This window comes from Arachis hypogaea, chromosome 2 (genome assembly GCF_003086295.3).
Source record: "Arachis hypogaea cultivar Tifrunner chromosome 2, arahy.Tifrunner.gnm2.J5K5, whole genome shotgun sequence".
NCBI lineage: Eukaryota > Viridiplantae > Streptophyta > Magnoliopsida > Fabales > Fabaceae > Arachis > Arachis hypogaea.
In genome coordinates, this window is record NC_092037.1 from 2203910 (window position 1) to 2223199 (window position 19290).

Sequence of the window (19290 nt, forward strand, 5' to 3'; positions counted from 1 at the left end):
GTGTTTAATGAAGCAGGTTGAGTTTTTAATGAATCATAAGTCGGCTGTTGAAAGAGTTTGTAACTCGGCAACTAATCTGGCCTTGGAGCCCCCAGTTCAATTTGCTTTATTAAATAGTTATTGATGGTAAATAGTAGTATGATTAGGAGATAGGAAAGAATTAAATGCACCGGTATCATTGCATCTACCAACTAAGTGCGGAGTGAAGTCTGAGATATCTCCACCGGTATCATTGCGTCTGAGCCATATACTAGTCAGAAAGGGGTTTCCTTTGTTGTTGAGTGAACAGTGGTATTGTATCCCCATATGATCTCTGGTATGAGTGCGGCCCAGAGACCCTTGACGTCATCTAGTTTCTTTCTTAAAGCATGAAAGATGACTTTATTTGCAGTCTCGGCTAACCCATTTGTCTATGGGTGTTCTATCGATAAAAAAATGTTGTTTGACTTTTAAATCCTACAAAAAGGAGGTAAATTTATGATTAGCAAACTGGCGACCATTATCTGTGATAATGTGCCGAGGTATGCCAAATCTACAAATAATATTCTTCCATACAAAGGAGACTAATTGTCACAACTTCTTACCTTTGTTTTGCAGTCTTGTTGTAATGTCGGCCTAAAGAAGCCAGCACGGAGGATCTTTAAAGAAAGACTTCGAGCGCCGAGGTATGTCCCACAGATTTCCTTATGTGCTTCTGTCATTGCAAGTTCAGCTTCGGATTTGGAGAGACATTTAAGCAAAGGACGAGAAAATCCTCATCTATATAAGATGTTGTCATATATTGTGAAAAATGATGCTTTTCGATGAAAATGCCGAGGATTGTCAATATCGGCTGGCGATACTCCAGTTCTTAGATAATTTATGTAAGTTGTTCTAGATCTCCAATCTATATCCTGTGTAACACTTAGAATTTCTGTGAGATCTATGCTTGGTTTAAGTAGTATTGATTGATAAAGTGAGGATTTGGTCGTTTGAGTAATGGCAAACTTAGCTAGAATATCAGCTCGGCCATTACTCTCTCGAGGTATATGTTGAATTTTGTATTTTGAAAATTTGGAAAGTAAATTCTGAACAATGGCAAGGTATTTCGATAACAGAGGATCTTTTACCTGGTATAAATCGTTCACTTACTGTACAATGAGCAAAGAATCGCAGTATACCTTGAGTTTAGCTATACTTATGTCGGTCACAAGTTTTAGGCCAACAATGAGAGCTTCGTACTCACTTTGATTGTTACTTGCCTTGAAGGAAAAATGTAGAGATTGTTCGATGACATTTCCATTTTTGTCTTCAAGTATGATTCCAACTCCACATCCTTGTGAATTTGAAGAGCCATCTACGTATAAACACCATTGGGTTGAGTCATCGGTTGTGTTTGGGCTGTGAATTTGGCAATGAAATCAGCCAAAAATTGAGATTGGATGAATGCTCGGCCTTATCTGATATCAAATTCGAAAAGTTCAACCGACCATTTTACTAGTTGGCTAGCTAATTCTGGTTTTTGAAGGACTTGTCGCAAGGGTTGATCTGTCCGAACATAGATGACATGACTTTGGAAGTATAACCGAAGTCTTCGTGCTGAGAAAACAAGAGCTAAAGCCAGCGTCTCAATGTTCAGATAGCGAAGTTTTACATTTTGTAGTATTTTGCTAGTGAAATAGATCGGCAATTCCTGCCTTTGCCTTTTTGCAATAAGAACAGAACTTACAGCCTATTTAGTCACAGATAAATATAAAAATAGTGGTTCCCCTTGAAGGAGTGTTTGTAAAATTGATGGTTTTGAAAGAGTTTCTTTTATAGTTGTGAATACTTGTTCACATTCATCGGTCCAATGGAAAACGTTCTTCTTTTTTAAAGTTTGGAAAAAACAGAAAGATTTAGAAGCTAGGCAAGGTAAGAATCTAGAGAGTTCAGCAAGTCTTCCTGTTAACTATTATACTTCTTTGATAGTTTTTGGGCTCGTCATATCCAACACAGCTCTGCACTTTTCGGGGTTGGCCACGATTCCTCGGTTGGTTAGCATGAAGCTGAGGAATTTGCCACTTTGTATACCAAAGGCACACTTTTTAGGGTTTAACCGCATGTTATATTTTCGGATCTGACGGAAAATTTCTTTGAGGTCGTCGAGGTGGTTATCACCTAGTTTTGTTTTGGCAACCATGTCATCTACATAGACCTCGATGTTTCTGCCTATCTGCTGGGCAAACACTTTGTCCAAGAGGTGTTGATATGTTGCACTTGCATTCTTAAGACAAAATGGCATGACTTTGTAACAGTAATTTCCATATTCATAATAAAAGTGGTTGCTTTGATCAGATGGATGCATTAAGATCTGGTTGTAACCAGAGTATGCATATATAAAGCTTAGTTTTTCATAACCATAAGCATTATCAACTAAACAGTCACTAGATGGTAAGGGATAAGAGTCTTTTGGGCATGCTTTGTTGAGATTGGTGAAATAAACACACATGCGCCATTTACCGTTATGTTTTTGCACCATGACGACATTTGCCAACCATGTTGTGAATCTAATTTCCTGGATGAAGCCAGCATTGATGAGCTTCCTGGTTTCTTCCAGAGAGGCTTGTTTTCGTTCATGGCCGAGGTTTCTCTTCTTCTGTGCAATAAGTTGGATAGACGGGCCTAATGCCAGCTTATGAGATATGATGGATGGGTCAATGCCGGGCATGTCTGCTGGTGTCCAAGCAAACAAGTCGGCATTTTGTTGTAGGAAAGCTTGGAATAAGGTCTTCTCCTCCGAGCTTAATGTGGATCCCGCATAGGTGAATTTATCAGAGCTATCTGCAAAATAAACCTTTTGTAAGTCTTCTGTTGGGGTTGGTCGCTCTAAGGCGTCCGCCCTTGGATCAAGGTCGGCCAGGACTGGGAGTTCATCCTTATTGCTGATGTTGTTTACACGAGCTTGGGTACTTCGGTTAGGTCTTTTAAAACTGTTGTTGTAACATTCTCTGGCCTCACGGGCATCACTGTAAATAGTTGTTATTGTATCATCCTGCAAAGAGAACTTAACACAGAGATCAATTGTAGAAACGATAGCGTCGAACCTATTTAGAAAAGGTCGGCCAAAAATCAAATTGTAAGGGCTAAAACAGTTAACGACTAAGTATTGAATATCTGAAGTTTTTGATAAGGGAACCTCACCGAGTGTGGTTTGGAACCACACAGAGCCCAAAACCGGGACCCTTTCACCTGAAAAGCCGACTAGGTCTCCAGTGGAAGGTTGTAGCATGTTGTTACTTAACTTCATCTTCTGGAATGTCGAATAGAAAAGAACGTCGGCACTGCTCCCTAGATCCAGTAATACTTTTTTAACCAGGAGATCTCCTAACTGGATGGAGATCACAACAGGGTCGTCAAGATTTGTTACAACTGTATTAAAGTCGGGGATTTGGAATGTAATATGGGAAAAATGTGAAGGCGTCTGGGGATGATCTTGACTGGCTTCTATTGACAACATAGCTCGGTAAGATCGTTTTCTTGCCGAGCTTGTGGCGCCTCCAGCTGCAAAACCTCCAGAAATACAGTTAATGATACCTCTTGGTTGGTCTGGCTTGGTCGAACTCAGGCGTTCTTTATCTCGGCTGTGATGTGATGCCGAATTATTGTCATTGGAAGGAGGAGCCCGCCGTTGTATATGACCACCTATATATTTGTCGAGATGTCCTTACCGAGCTAGTCACTCTAAAAGGTCCTTGGCGATGACACATTCATCGGTGGTGTATCTGTGCTTCTGGTGAAAAGTACAATATTTTGATTTGTCTGCACCCCTCAAGTCTGGATAGTTGCCAGCCTTCCGTGGTTGTTTGATTAATTTGGAATTAAGGATCTCTTTAATGATGTCGTCGCGCTTTGTGTTGAACTGAGTTTATGATTTATAACGGGGAGTTGGCTTGAAGTTTTTATTGCTATCCCGTGTTTTATCATCTTCTCTGTACTGGGGTCTCTCTGTTTTCCGAGCTTGTCGGAGCTCTTCAATGTCAATCTGCTCTTTCGCCTTTTCATAGAATTTGACCATAGTGTTAGGTTTGGCCATAGCAATGACAGCTTCTTGGAATTTTTCTGGTCGGAGTCCACTTTTGATGGCGTGCAATTCCACTTCAGGGTGGAGGTCTGGTGTACTCATAGCCACCTTTGTGAATTGCGTCATGTACTCTTTTAGGCTTTCATGCTGGCCTTGTTTGATTGTGTTCAAGTAATCGATCAGAATCATGCAGGTAGATAGCTGATCCAGCGAAATGCTCCTCAAACAGTTTTGATAGGTCTTGAAAATGAGAAATAGAATCTGCAGGCAAAGAACAAAACCAATCAAGTGCAGGACTGTCTAAATAAGATGGAAAATAACGACATAAAACTTTATCGGATGCACAGTTTACTATCATTATGGAGGTGAACTTTTTGATGTATTTCTTTGGATCGCCTAGCCCATCATACGGGGTTAAAGTGGTCGGCAGTGTGAACCTTCTGGGCAGTACGAAGTTCATCATCTCGGCCGTGAATGGTCCCAGAGAGTTATCTGACTCGCTGTCTTCATTTTTTGGCCGAGTTTCTGCGTTATGCACGGGTAGGGTTTTCTCATTTCGAACTGTATTGTTTTGAACTTCATCATGCCGAGCAGTTTCGAAGACATGCGTTGGGTCAAACTGATGCTCGACTTTTTTCGGCCCGTTCTTGACGTCCGTCGTTATTGTTCTCAATCCAAGCATTAGTTAACTCGGCAATCTAGTTTGCCATTCTCTGATTCTCCTCCGCCATGCGCTGATTGGCATGTTGCAACTTAGTTACCATCCGAAGGAGCTCGGATGGTGTAGGTGGGAGTTGCTCAACTATGATCGAGGGTGAAAACCTTGAGGCCGATGAAAAAGAGAGGGATTATATTTTCAGCTCCACAGTGGGCGCCAATTGTTCTTGTATGAATACTTTGAGGGTAGCTTGGCTTCTAGATATCGATGCCAAGTTGATTCCTTCAATGCCGATCTGTGATCTTTGGGGAAGTCCGAACTTTACACCTAAGGAGATGTCCAATCGTGGAGAGTATGAACAAAGGGGGGAATGTACCTACAAAGGCACTCCGATGCTTAAGTTAGTATTGAGAATTCAATGTGTCCTATTTAGCATAGAACGTCCTTTATAGGTGAAGCAAAGGAAATCGGGTACATTTTTATTTTATTGTTTGAATTGAAGAACAATAAACAGGCTTTAATAAGTAATGATGTCTATTCGGACGTTTTGATCCTAAGGTGTAGTCTGTTGAATTTGGCGTGTAATGCCGAGCTATAACGTATTTTACGAAATTATAACGCATGATGTCGAGTTATGATATTAGGTTTATAATCGCTAGATCAAATACTAATTAAAATAAATTTTGATTTTTTTGTCTATTTAATATTATTGCGTTAAATATATAATTTACGTTTCTTTTTTTATCATTATAATTTAAAAAAACAAAAATTTAATGACAAGAAAATATAACTACTATTATTTTAATTGTTTAATCCTTGGTAATAAAGTCAAGCAAGCACAATAATATCATGTTGATTCAATTGAGATAACCCTCTCAAATTTTTACAAGCGGGTTAAAATAAGCGTCATATTTAGTCTCCCTTTATCTAAGTTTTAATGATATATAAGTTGGTCCATATATTTAGTCTCCCTTGATCTAAGTTTTAATGATATATAAGTTGGTCCATATATAGAAGGCCACAGGTATCCAAAAACTCGTAGTAGTGGTGAGTGGTGAGTGGGGAGCCATGACATCCATCCGAAAATTCGTAACCACGCGGCGGGAACGTTATGCACATAAATTAATTTAATTAACTCACCTAGTATTTGCCTAATTTTCTTACTTTTGCCAAAGTTGGATGTGTACATATATCCATTCGTAATAATATTTGGAAGAAAATAAAAAAATCAATCAAATCAGTCTAAAATGATATTATTTAGTATTTATTAATTATTATTAAAATAATAATATAATTTTAATTTTATAAATATATAATTACGAATGTTATTTAAAAATATAGATATTATGTTATATAAAATAATTTTAAAATAATCTCTTTAACATTACTAATATATGGCTATTTTAGAATATTCTAACAAAATTGTTTCTTTGGTTACAAAATACAAATCCTAACCGTATCAACAGTCAAGTATTATTATTTTAAAGAAGGTATTTTTATAGTGTCTAACTGTCTATAAATTTTAACATTTTTACGGTGTCTATAATTTTTTTTGTCTAATTTATTTAAATATAAATGTTAAAAGATATAGTTATTATGATTTATGAAACATATTTTTTTATGAAATTAAAATACTTATTAAAAAAAAGAGTCACTTAGATAAAGACGTTGAAAACGTCTTTTTATAAAGATGTTTTTTAATAATTAAAATTTAACATATATAATCGATTAAATCGTGTTATTTTTGTCAAAATTAGGTTAGACAAATTGATTTGACCAAAAAATTATGAATCAAATCTTGAATTGGTCTAAATTAATATTATTTTTTATAAAAAATAACTAAAATATTTCTATTATATATATTAATTTTGAGAATCTTAAAGTTTAGTCATTTATTTTTCTATCGTAGGATTAGGATTTAAAATTTTTAATATATATCTATATATATATATAAAAGAACATTTTAATCATTCTCTATAATAAAGATATTGTAGTTATTTTTTATAAAAAAATAATATTAATAATTTAGATCAGTTCAAAATTTGATTTATCATTTTTTCAATTAAATTAATTTATCTAACTTAATTTTAATAAAAATAACATGATTTAATCGATTATATAGGTTAAATTTTAATTACTAAAAGATATCTTTAAAAAAGAGACATTTTAGATATCTTTTATACGAGTAACTCCCTAACAAAAATAAGATGATAGATATTAAGAACATTTTCTATTTATAATATAGAGGAAAGTTTCCACATATACAACTGTAAACACTGTAACTTTATTAATGTTCTATGTACTATTTGGTGATTGGCAAAATACTTGAATTGACAAAAACAGAACCGGTTTTGTAGGACAGCATTAGCCAAGCTAGCTGAAATAGAACCGGTTTTGCCTGGTCGGTTCTCACGTTATAAACAACGTCAAGCCCTAGGAAGGATAAAGAAAGATCCCCATCACCACTGAGTCCCTTCTCTTCTCTCTTTTTCCACCTTCCTCTCATAACATCCACGCCATGGACCAGCAGCTTCCCCAACCCGACCGCCACACTGCTCTTGCCGTCACCGCCGTTGCCACCAACCTCACCAGCAAGCGGATCCTTCAAAAGGACGGCCCCACCCCCGCCGGAACCATAAGGTACCGGGGTGTGAGGCGGAGGCCATGGGGACGTTATGCCGCTGAGATAAGGGACCCTCAAACTAAGGAGCGGCGTTGGCTGGGGACATATGACACTGCGGAGGAAGCCGCCCAAGCCTACGACTCCGCCGCCAGAGTCTTGCGTGGTCCCAATGCGAGAACCAACTTTGTGTATTATATTTCCCCTCCTCAACCTTCTTTCGTCTTCGTCACCAACAAAAACAACAATAAAAACATCCTTAACCGCAGTAGCCACTTCTTGGGAAGTCAGTTCAGCTTCCCCATCCATCCTAACCAACTCTTCAACAGACGTAACTGCCACTTGGGTGGTTCTTGGCCTGACCCCTTCTCCTCTTACTCCGCCCCTTCTTCATTTTCTACCTTCCAGCAACAGCGAAACCAGCAGCTTAACTCCACAAACATGCTTCTCCCCCATGACTTCGCAGCCCCTTCTGCTTCATCTTCCTTTGGCAAGGGCAGTTTGGTCAACTCATCACATGGTGGGCATGCTAATCCTTCTCCTTCATCTTCATTTAGTCCCCATTTATCCTACCCCAAGCGAAGTTTCAACTCACTTTCATCTTCATTTACCCACCGTTTATCCAACTCATCCCATGGTCGCAATGCTAATCCGCCTTTATCATACCCCAAGGGCAATTTAGTCAACTCATCACATGGTGGTAATGCCAAGCCTTCTGTTTCATCTTCCGTTAGCCACCATTTATCATACCCCAAGGGCAGTTTAGTCAACTCATCACATAGTGGCAATGCTAATAATCCTTCTCTTTCATCTTCCTTATCGTACTTCAAGGGCAGTTTAGTCAATGCTAATAACCACTCTGTTTCTTCCTCTTGACTGACAAACACAAACAGTCTCGGTTGTGGCAGTGATAATAATCATAAAGCTGATGGCAGTGAATACTCGCAAGAGTTCTTTCATCACTCAGACTCGTCATCGGAGTTGTTGGAAGACATAGTTAGCGTTTTTTTGAAAAGTCCAAAGCCCACTAAAAGTGAGTGTCAGTTGTTAGGTGCTCCTACTTCTCCATCACAAGATTCTTCCCACCTTAAGGCTGAGTCATTTCCTCCTCTTTCCGCTGTTTCGACAGGCCAGATGACGAAGAAAGACGAGGATTTTAATGTTCTTTTGTATCAAGATGGTTTCCGCATGCAGCAACTTGGTGCTTTTAATTTCAATGGCTCTAGCAATACGGCAGTTCCATCTGGCATGCCTCTTACTCAGGAGAAGAAGAGAAAGAAGAAGAAGAAGGACAACAACAACAACAACAACAACAACAACAACAACAATAATAATAATAATAATAATAATAATAATAATAATAGTAATCATCTTGAAGAAGAGTGGCCTATGATGGAAGACATTTTTGATCAGTACTCGGACTTTCTTAATGACTTTCTTAATTAGATTAGGTTACGTACTTTATAATATGCACTCTCTGTGTTTTGCTCTTCTTTTTCTGTTTTATTGTAGTATTAGGTCGCTGGAAATTTAAAAGTTTAATTACTGGTGTCTGCTGCTTCTGCTTCAGTTTATCTTATATTAAGGTAGCTATATATATTGTTGTATCGTTATTGTTCAAAAAATTACGTTGATCTGATCTCTATTTAGGGTTTTTTTATATTTGTTTTGTTCGTAGCTAGCTAAGTTTCGGAACTCACTTTAATTCGTACTCTGCTACCTCTCCTGCTATATATATGGATAATGGATGAAATTTGAATGGCACCTGAATGAGACTCGCAAGTTGAATATCTAATATTTTTTAAGTAAAATATGTTATTTATAAACTAAAATCAGTTATTAGAATTAGTTACCAATATAAAATATATGTTATAATATAAATATACGTTAAAAATAAATTAAATTACATATATATTTATATATATTAATAACTAATTTTAATATTTAATTTTAATATAAAAATAAGATTTTTGTTGTTATGTATTAGCATTTTAAATTATAATACTACACATAATAATATTGGACATTGCAATTTTAAATTTAAAAGAATCTATTATAAAATTAATATGCTATGTTCGTTTATTGAAAAGAGTAATGTTAGGGGACTAGCAATATTTGTGATTGGTAACCATTAATTAGTCATCAATGATGATTTGATGGTATGAGATTGATGTAAAATTTTATCCAATGGCTCACATTTCTCTGCTGGTTACATACTGGCCAAACAACAATAAAATTGCTGCCCCTAGACTTTTCCTATTGAAAAATCACAAGACCACATTGAGAGATAGTCTTGACTTGGATTATGATGGCAATGCTGACGAGAGGGGCCGATAAGGGGAGAGTGAGAGTGAGGATGAGAGTTAGGGTTAAATAGCGAGGTGTTGGTTGAAGCTTAACTATAAAATGGGGCACGTGAAAGAATGTGAGATGGGTTTTTAGGGTTATACTATTTATATACTAAAATTAATTATTAAATTCAGTCACTAATATAAAATATATATTAAAATATAAATACATATTAAAATAAATTAAATTATATATATATTTATATATAAATACATTAGTAATTAATTTTAATAATTAATTTTAATATATAAATAATATTTTTTAAATTTTTGGATGTTTTTAATGGATTGAGTTGCTGCATGAAAAAATATACGGAAAGATTCAAATACGTATCTAACAATGCAAATGAGGACCTACATGTTTGTTTTTATCTCTCTCTGTATTCTTATATCTAGTTATATACTTATAATATATCACTTTAATTTGGATATTTTGACAATATAAAGCATTTTATATAATAATCGTATAATTATATATATTTTTTTAAATGATCACTTAGTTAATATAAAAAATAATTATTTTTATTAATATAATATTATATATAATTAAATGCATTATACATATATAAAATTATTTTATATTCAGTGCATCAAAATTAAATTCTACAATATATATGCAAACAATCACCAAAAAATGAAAAACGTAGTGTCCAACAATAATACAATAATCTTGCATAGTTATTACGCAATATTGTAATTGTCATGAATATATATTTAGGTTAAAAGTAGTTATTTTAAATATAGTAAAACTAAAGAAAATACGGTGCATAATTTTCACATATGTCACAGTTTTGGAAATTTGAAAATAATAATAAATTATTAGAAGGGCAAGATTTTGTTGTTGTTAGAAGGACAATAGACTTATTGTACGTATTATTTATATATAATCAATGTAAATTTGTGTAAAGAAAATTTTTTATCCCACCTCTATCTTATTATACATTGTTGTTTTTGTTACTCTTTAATCTTTTTCAATTGATTAATCGTTTTAAAGAAGATAGAGGGAGGATAAATATTTATGTATTAGTAATTAAGTTTAGAGGTAATTATTAATTATTCATATATTAAAATTAAGAAGAGTATATTTAGATATAACTTTTAAAAGGGTATCTTTCGGTAGAAAACCTCAAAAAGTATCTTTAATTTAAATTAATCACAATGTTGTGTTTTTAAAAAAAAGTGTTTATTACAATAATGACCATTTTATCGAGTATCATCCTCTCAGAAAATACGTACATACATGTAAACACAATACTGAATTTTTGTTTTATTTTTATTCTCGTTAAATATCCTGTAATTGTAGTGAATAATTGTTTGAGCATGATTCAATAGTAGATGAGTAGTTATTGATTCACTATAACGAACTATGTGTACTCATCTAGATAGTTACATGAGTGATGGTTCACTTATATATTGATTCAAAGATTGATGATATTACAAAATTATTTTTCTAAATGGTTAGTTGCAGAGGGAGAGTTTAGTTGAGACAAATGGGGTCATGATTTTTTTAAATTTTTGTTAAAAAAATAAAAAATAGTTTAATTGACTCAAATACTTTATTATGATTTAAAATATTAAAGTTTAATCTTTATCTCCTACTTTTGTTGCATAATAATTTTTGATTTTAAACATTCAAAACATATTGGATTTGGACTGAATTGAGTGTATTTGCATTTCGCAGCTCTCTATTTAATAAGCAACACTCTCTCTATCTTTGAGTTTAAATATAAAAAATTAAATTTTTTTATTTATGGAATTTAATATTATTTTATATTTTATTGTTTATTTAATTAAATTTTTTATATGATAAAAAATATTAGAATATTCAATAAGTATTGATATTATTTTATTTGTATAAATTGATAAAAAAATTCAATAAATATTATAAATTTTAATATTTGTCCTTTTAACTTCTTTTTTATATATTTTATAAGATATATATTCAAATTTTTCTATAAAAGAATCATGAAAAATCAAAGAATTGATATATTTTTTAAGAGAAAAATTAATATTTAAGAAGGAGAACATATAACTTTTACAATATCAACACCTTTAGATAGTTTTTCTACTCTAATAAATCCCAAAAAAAGTGAGATACAGCCATAAAAAATTTAAAGAGTTGCATCTGATGAGTTTGACTTTAATTCTTTGGAACGAGACCTTCGAAAACGACTTTAAATTTGGCAATATGACCTAAATTAGAGAGATGACGTTAGGCGAACTTATCTTAAATGGAGTCCATATCAAAAGCATCTTGACAATTATCTTCTATTCGACCTCTAAAATTTTATTTCAAACTCCACCCCTAGTTAGTTGTCTTTTTTATTTAAACATCAATTTTTTTTTTGAATAAATGATTGCTACAACAATTTTTTTCTGGTTTTATAATTTGCTATCAACAAAAAAAGTGTCTTAATATATACTGGCAATAATAAATTAATTATAATAAATAATGTTACCAATTTTTTTCACACTAATAAAAAATAACATAGCAAAATGGAAAGAGATAAGCACACACAAATGACGCCACACCACACACAAGCATATATATATAGCACCTAACCGAAAAGAAAAAGAGGAGGAAATATTATTTATATTTTTAATGTTGAAGTTGGTTTTAGTTTTACACTTAAATTTTACAATTATGTTATATATATATATATATATATATAATATTAAAATATAAAATATATATTAAAATAAATTAAATAACACATACATTTATATATAATAAATACATAAATTAAACAATTGATTTAATGACTAATTTTTTGTATGTATATAATATTTTTGTAAATCTTATTTTATTTTAGTTTTATTTTAAATAATTTATTTAATTTTATATTTGACCTTCTCTTTTATTTTATTCTAATATTAAAGATTAGTAATTTTTTTCTTTCATTTTTATCCTTCCATAATTTGATGCATAGATTCTAGGGTGCTCATGAGTCGGGTAAAATTGGGTTTGATGTGATTCAGACTCGACTCGAAATATATACTGGGCCTATTTGTTATACCCAAATTCGACTCTAGACCCGATAAAATTTACACACTTTTCAGGTCACGATTATATTAGATAAAAACCAGATAAAAATCTAGCCACATTAACATTACATTACATTGATACTTTCTTGTAAACTAGCATGTGAAAATATCCAAAGTTCCAAAACTCCAACTATTATTTGACAAGGTAAAATTCACTTAAAAAAACATAACAAGAACCAACCCTGGCCTTCTCCAAAATTAAAGCATAACTACAATCAATACTAATATTGTCTAATAACACCAAATATTTAAGTCAATACAAATAACACAATATTATGCATTAGTCTAAAGTGTTATACATTCTAAACATAAAATATTAACTTACAATCTTATAATAACTAATAAAACAAAATATTAAAGTTTACAATACTTAAATTTCACATAAAAACAACTATCATCCATCACTAATAATACAAAATATTAATTGTGTATGATAATTAGGCTACCGGGTCAGGTCTAGTGACCTGAGCTATGGCCCGGTCCCGATTTTACTCATGTCACGGCCCAAAATAAACCTTGACCGGCGCTCAGGAAAACAATCTCCTAGCAAGCCAATCAGACTCAAATATAAATTAAATAAGAAAGTTACAAAGATTTTGACTAATTTACAAGTTCTAAAATAAATAGTTATATATTTTTAACAAAAGTTAAAATAATTAAGAATAGTTGGATCCTGTCTGTGATATATGGAGCATATAACTTCTAAGAACTCAACAAGTTAAGAAACAGATACCCATTCCAGATCATAATTCTTGAATAGAAGGGCTCACATATTCAAATGTTTATTTCTAAAAAAATATTTTTAGAAATAGCAGAATGAGTTTCGCAACTCAGTGACTAGACAATACATTTATAATCCACATGAGATCATATAAAAATTATCATTAAAGTAATTATTAATTAGAAAATTGTAATTGACCATAATAAGTGAATCAATAAGGGAGTTCTCATACAAAAATCAAATCAAAAGTTCACACTTGGACGGCTCTACCTCTATGGATAGTCCTTTCCTCTTATGTGTCCTAACAAAATATAACAGATCTAACGTGTGGCCTACACGTTAGGCTAGCAACACCCCTGCTAGCTGGAATCTAAATTAGATGCATCTATAAATTAACGTTATGACCGCTATTAACTACGATGTTCTAATACGAGTCTCCCAAACCAATTCAAACATATAATTTCAAATATAATAAATCTTCGATTTTTCAACTAAACCAATTTAAAACATATAATTTCAAATATAATAATTTTCGGTCTTTTAAATATATGTGGTATCGAATAAAATTAAATAATACTTTCTCATTATAAATTTTCGGTCAGTGAGTATTAACAAATATTTCAACGCTTTAAAAGTATATATTCGAGTAAAATCAAATGTTCTAAAATAATGTAAAGCTTCATCAAACATATATATAGTCTCATGTAAAATTTTTAAAGTATGAGCTTCATAAAAATATTTATTCAATTATAATAATTAATTATTTTAATCAAATCAAAGTTTTTCAACAATAGTGTTATAAATATAATTAAAAACTCAGAATAGCATAAATAAAAAAATTAACGATTATAAATATAAAATTTACTCACAACTTGGTCCCAAGAGATCGAACCCCTTAGAGACGAGAATGAAGGGAGCGTGGGGCTGAGCAAAGACCAAAACAACGACTGAGACGGTTCATCAGCAGCGACGACGGTGATGCCCCGACAACAAGCTCTGTTGATAGTAACAGCAGCCGCGATGATGGTGAATGGCTCCTCCATCGCAACTCTCTCTTCCTCCCTTCTCTGTCCAGCTCAATCTCTCACTCTTCATTCAGCAACGACTGCGACCCCATAATAGAGATGCCAGCGGCCTCAACAGCGATGGAAACAGCAGTAGCAGAGGAACATCTCCTTCCCTATCGTGTTTCTCTCTTTACAAGCTTCTTCTCTCTCCTTCGGCTCCTTAATCACGGCAACAGCGACGGAACGGCGACATCTCCTTCGATTGCGACAAAGGCTTTTATCGTCACTTCTTTTCCTCTTCTCTGCTCATCGCGTCTACGTTCCCTCTCTCTCCTGCTCTCATAGCCGACATCGTCCTCTCCTTTCCCCTCTTTTTCTGTTTTCTCTCTCTCATTCATTTTCTCTTCTGTGTTTTCTTTTTGTTTTATTATTCAGTGTGAGTGGGAGAGTGAATGGTAAAGTAAGTGTTAGTGAAATTAGGACTTGGGTTTTAAAAAGAGAGATAAGGGATAGTTTAAGTATTTTGATAAAATTAGAGAGTAAATATAAAATATTTCAAAAAAATTAAAATGTTACAACTCATTTCTGAGATTTCATTTCTTCTCTTCAGGTTAATTTCGAATCACTTCGGACCCAAATTTTTATAGTCCAAAATCTTTTAAATTCAGACAAATCTTCAGGTCGGACCGAATCGTACACATGCCTAATAAACCCCTTTTATTATCCATTGAGATTTCTATATTTAATTATTTACAATGCAATGCTGACGGCATCCACAATGATAGTGGTGGTTGGTAGTTGAAAAAACAAAGCAAAAAAATAAAATAACGAAAGTTTTTAATGGTGATGGTAGTGACGGGTTGAGTAAAACTGAAAAATGATAGAGATGATAGTGAAGAGACAAAATTAAAAATAAAATAAAACAAAAAAAAACTCATTTTTTGTGTTAGAAAAATTAAAAAAGAATAAAATTAAAATGAAGTAAAACAGTAAGCATAAAACAGATGGATTTTTTAAATAAATGAATAAAATTTTATATTTCTTATTTTATAGCAAAATACAAATATTTATTAATTTATATAGTATCATATAACTTTACAATCAATATCTATGAAATACAAAAAGAAAATTATTTTGTACAAATTCACAGATAATATCAACGATAAATAAATATTATTTATTTATTTAAGAATTATTATTTAAAATAATTTTTTAAAATTTATTAAAAATTATTATTTAACTTATTAACATCTAAAAAATTATTATCAAAACTTTTAATATTAAAAAAATTAATATAAAACATAATTTTCTAAAATGACGACATAGGAATCTAAATTTGGATTTTTTAAATAATAATATTTGTTCTACACTTAATTTAAAAAATTAAATTATAATTTGATTTATATAATATTTTAGTTAATTTTAAATTATATTTTGTATAGATATATATAGTTATTTTTTTTCTATATTTCTGATTTTGAAAAAAAAAATCCAAAATCATTTAAACGTTCAGGACGTAATTAAAATATACATTAAATAAAAAATAGAACAACAAGCCCCTCATCCTAGGCTACAATGCATGGTTAATTACTTTAATTAGCTGGTCCCTTAAAAGTGAATTATTTTTGGAAAAATATAGGTAACTAAAGGGATTGGTGAACAATAGATATATCGAATGTTCATTTTAGTATGTGTGCGGATAATTATTCTAATATTTAGATTTAGATAGATAATTTAAAAGTATAGTATATTTTTATTTTATTGATAATTTTTCATATTATTTAAAAAAGTCATTAATTACCTAACATAATCTATTATTTTTTTTCTTATTGATACTTTGATAGAGATACAAAAACAAGACAAGATAAATTATTCTAAGAAATGGTTTAATTTATTTCATTTTAGACATGTGCCGAAAACTTACGCTTTTTTTTTAATTTATATTTTGCAATCTAATAATTGATAACATTTTCTAAAAATTTAAAGAGAAATACTACTTATTTTTTAAATTTTTAAGTTTTAGTCAATTTTTTAATTTAAATAATATTATTTAATTAATTTAACTACTTATTTTTATAAAAAAATACTTATTTTTTAGTTTTTCTCTTTTAAAGACTGAATAATGGATAATTTTTAAAGAATACTTAGTTACAATAACACTTAAATTATTAACACAAGATATTTGCTCGTTAAAACTTTTCAAACGGAAACTTTTAATTGAAAGTTAAAAGCTTTTAACTTAAGAATTCCTTCTTTTTTTCAAATGTAAAATATTTTTTTGAAAGAAATTACATGTAAAATTTTTGCTTTGTCTTTTTCTAGTGTTCTGGGTCGGATTGCTTGTGAGAGTGGAAAACAGTACCTATGGCTAATGTTCCGAATCTATATTGAATATGAATACTGATGAGGTAGTACAATTAGTTAAAGGGTAGTGGGCCTTTGCCTATGGTCTATGGTCTATTGTATTACCGGTCCCAAAAAGCCCATTAGTATAGCCCATCTAACCTCCTGAAGCAGTTAGAAAGTGATGTTAAACACAAACCAGGTGGCAGCCGAGGCCTTGCACCAATGGCAGCATCATCTGCCTCACTGAGAGCTGCACTCGGGTTTGAATCTTCAGTGAGAATTATAGAACCCATATTAATAATATATCTATATAATATGTGTAAGTGTGTAATGCATGAATATAATATTTAAGATTGGGATTTATCTAATTCACTTAATCAAAAAAAAAAAAAAACACAAACCAGGTGCCAAACTGCCAATGAGTAGTTGTTGTCCAGTCTATTTGAGGTCTTCTGACCTAAAAAAAACCATATATCCAACAAGAAAACGCTAAAGCAAGAAAAAAAAGGAAAAGAAATGAATCCTAAATACTTATACGGAAAAACAAGAGACAATGATATTTTGAGTGACAGGTTTTGTTCTCGCTCTTTTAGGTCAGAGTGTGTCTATTTAGTATTTACAGAGATACATATGATACTGAAGTAGAGATAAAAAGACTTAAAATTATGTTTGATAAATATTATGTTTAAAGATATTAAATTATTATATTTTATATTTATTTAAAAAAAACATAAAAATATTCACAAAAATTATTAACAAAAAATAAAATTTATTTTTTTAATTATTTTTATTAATTTTTATAATTATATTTTTTATTATTATATATATATTTTAATTTTTTAAATAAAAAAATTAAATTTTTATAATTTATTTTAATATTTATTCAAATAAAATACAAAAATATTAATTTTTGTATCTCTGTATTTTATATTTTATATATTTTATTTTATCCTATTCTCATAACTAAAAATACTAATTTATTGCACCATCATGTCTAATCTTTATCTTCAGCAAGAACTCGATCAATAAATTTAATTTGCTGGATTTGTAACTCTAAGTTGAACAGATGAAAAGTTATTCATATTATTCTATAATTTCTCTTGGACATAATACTTTTATCAAACAGTTTTTTCAAGGTGATGAAGATGTAGTTAATGTCATTAGAAAGTCGTGGTCAGGTCATCAGACAACTTATTTCATTTCTATCAACTTCACTTAACGGTGGCGAGTTTTTTTTCTATTTTTTTTAAATATAGGCATACCATGAATTTAGCCAATGGTTTAGTTACTCTCGTATGTTTTTTTTTTTTGAAAGAGAAGGAGTATAACACTCAAGTGGAGCTAGGAAAACAGACAAAATCATTAAAGAAACTATCAACAACATAAATTATTTATTATACTATCCTGTAGCACATGAAAATAATTAATTTACACAATCTATAACTCTCGGTTGTCTTACTCTAAAATATGACATCATTTCGTCGTAGTCAAATAATCCATATTATTGAGAAGAATCAAACTAACCAATACTTGCGTTACTCATTTTTTATCGGTATAGATTTTCAACTCTTAAAATGATCTTTTAAAATATCGGGAACAGTCCACTCTTGTCCAAACGTCAAGATTCATGCACATCACACTTACCAAGAGAACTTACATGTAACAAATAAATATTGTATATTTTCCACTTCTTTCTTACCCAACATGCACAAGTAATCATTCTGTTGTAAGATTCTTAGTCTGCTGTGCAGTTTGTCATAGAATATTTGATTTTTGGAGACATAATTAAATAATGATCCAACATTGTATTCATGAGATGTTCACATAACTGTATTATTATGTATTTTCACAAAAGGGTATAAAAAATAAAAAGGAAAAAAGGTTTGTAGAATGATAAGTGTGTGCTTGGTTTTTGTGATGACAAATACTTGGTCCTGAAATCTTTCTACTTTGTGTATTTGTGTAACCTCTTAGTCCTGCAGGAGATACATTGAAGATTGAGCAGAGAAGGTCAAAGATTCTAAAAACAGAATTGATAGTAATAGCAAAAAAGAATATGTAAACTTGAAAACAAAATAGACAACACTTGGATCAATAGAAATTATGAACAGAAGCTGCTTTTCTGCTCAGTGTACAAGAGATTATGTATGATGAAGTTGTAGCCAAATCAACCTATGTACTGAATTATTGCTCTTAGTTTATTAGTTACTATGTTGTATGATGATAAACATTATTTTTAAAGCAGATTAAATGTGTGTCATTGCCTTGATGTAGCTGCATTTTTTTCCTTTTGTTTTAGAAATAATTGTAGACGAAAAAAATATGACTTGGATATGCCTTGCATATTCCCAAGATTGGGGGTTGAGACTTGAGATATCAGTGTCACTCTAAACAGATAAGTATCATTTATTTATTTATATCATATAAAAGATTATGCAAGCTTATCATAGAATGAGTTTGTAGTATATTATTTTGTGTAATTAATTAATTATGTTATGTCAAT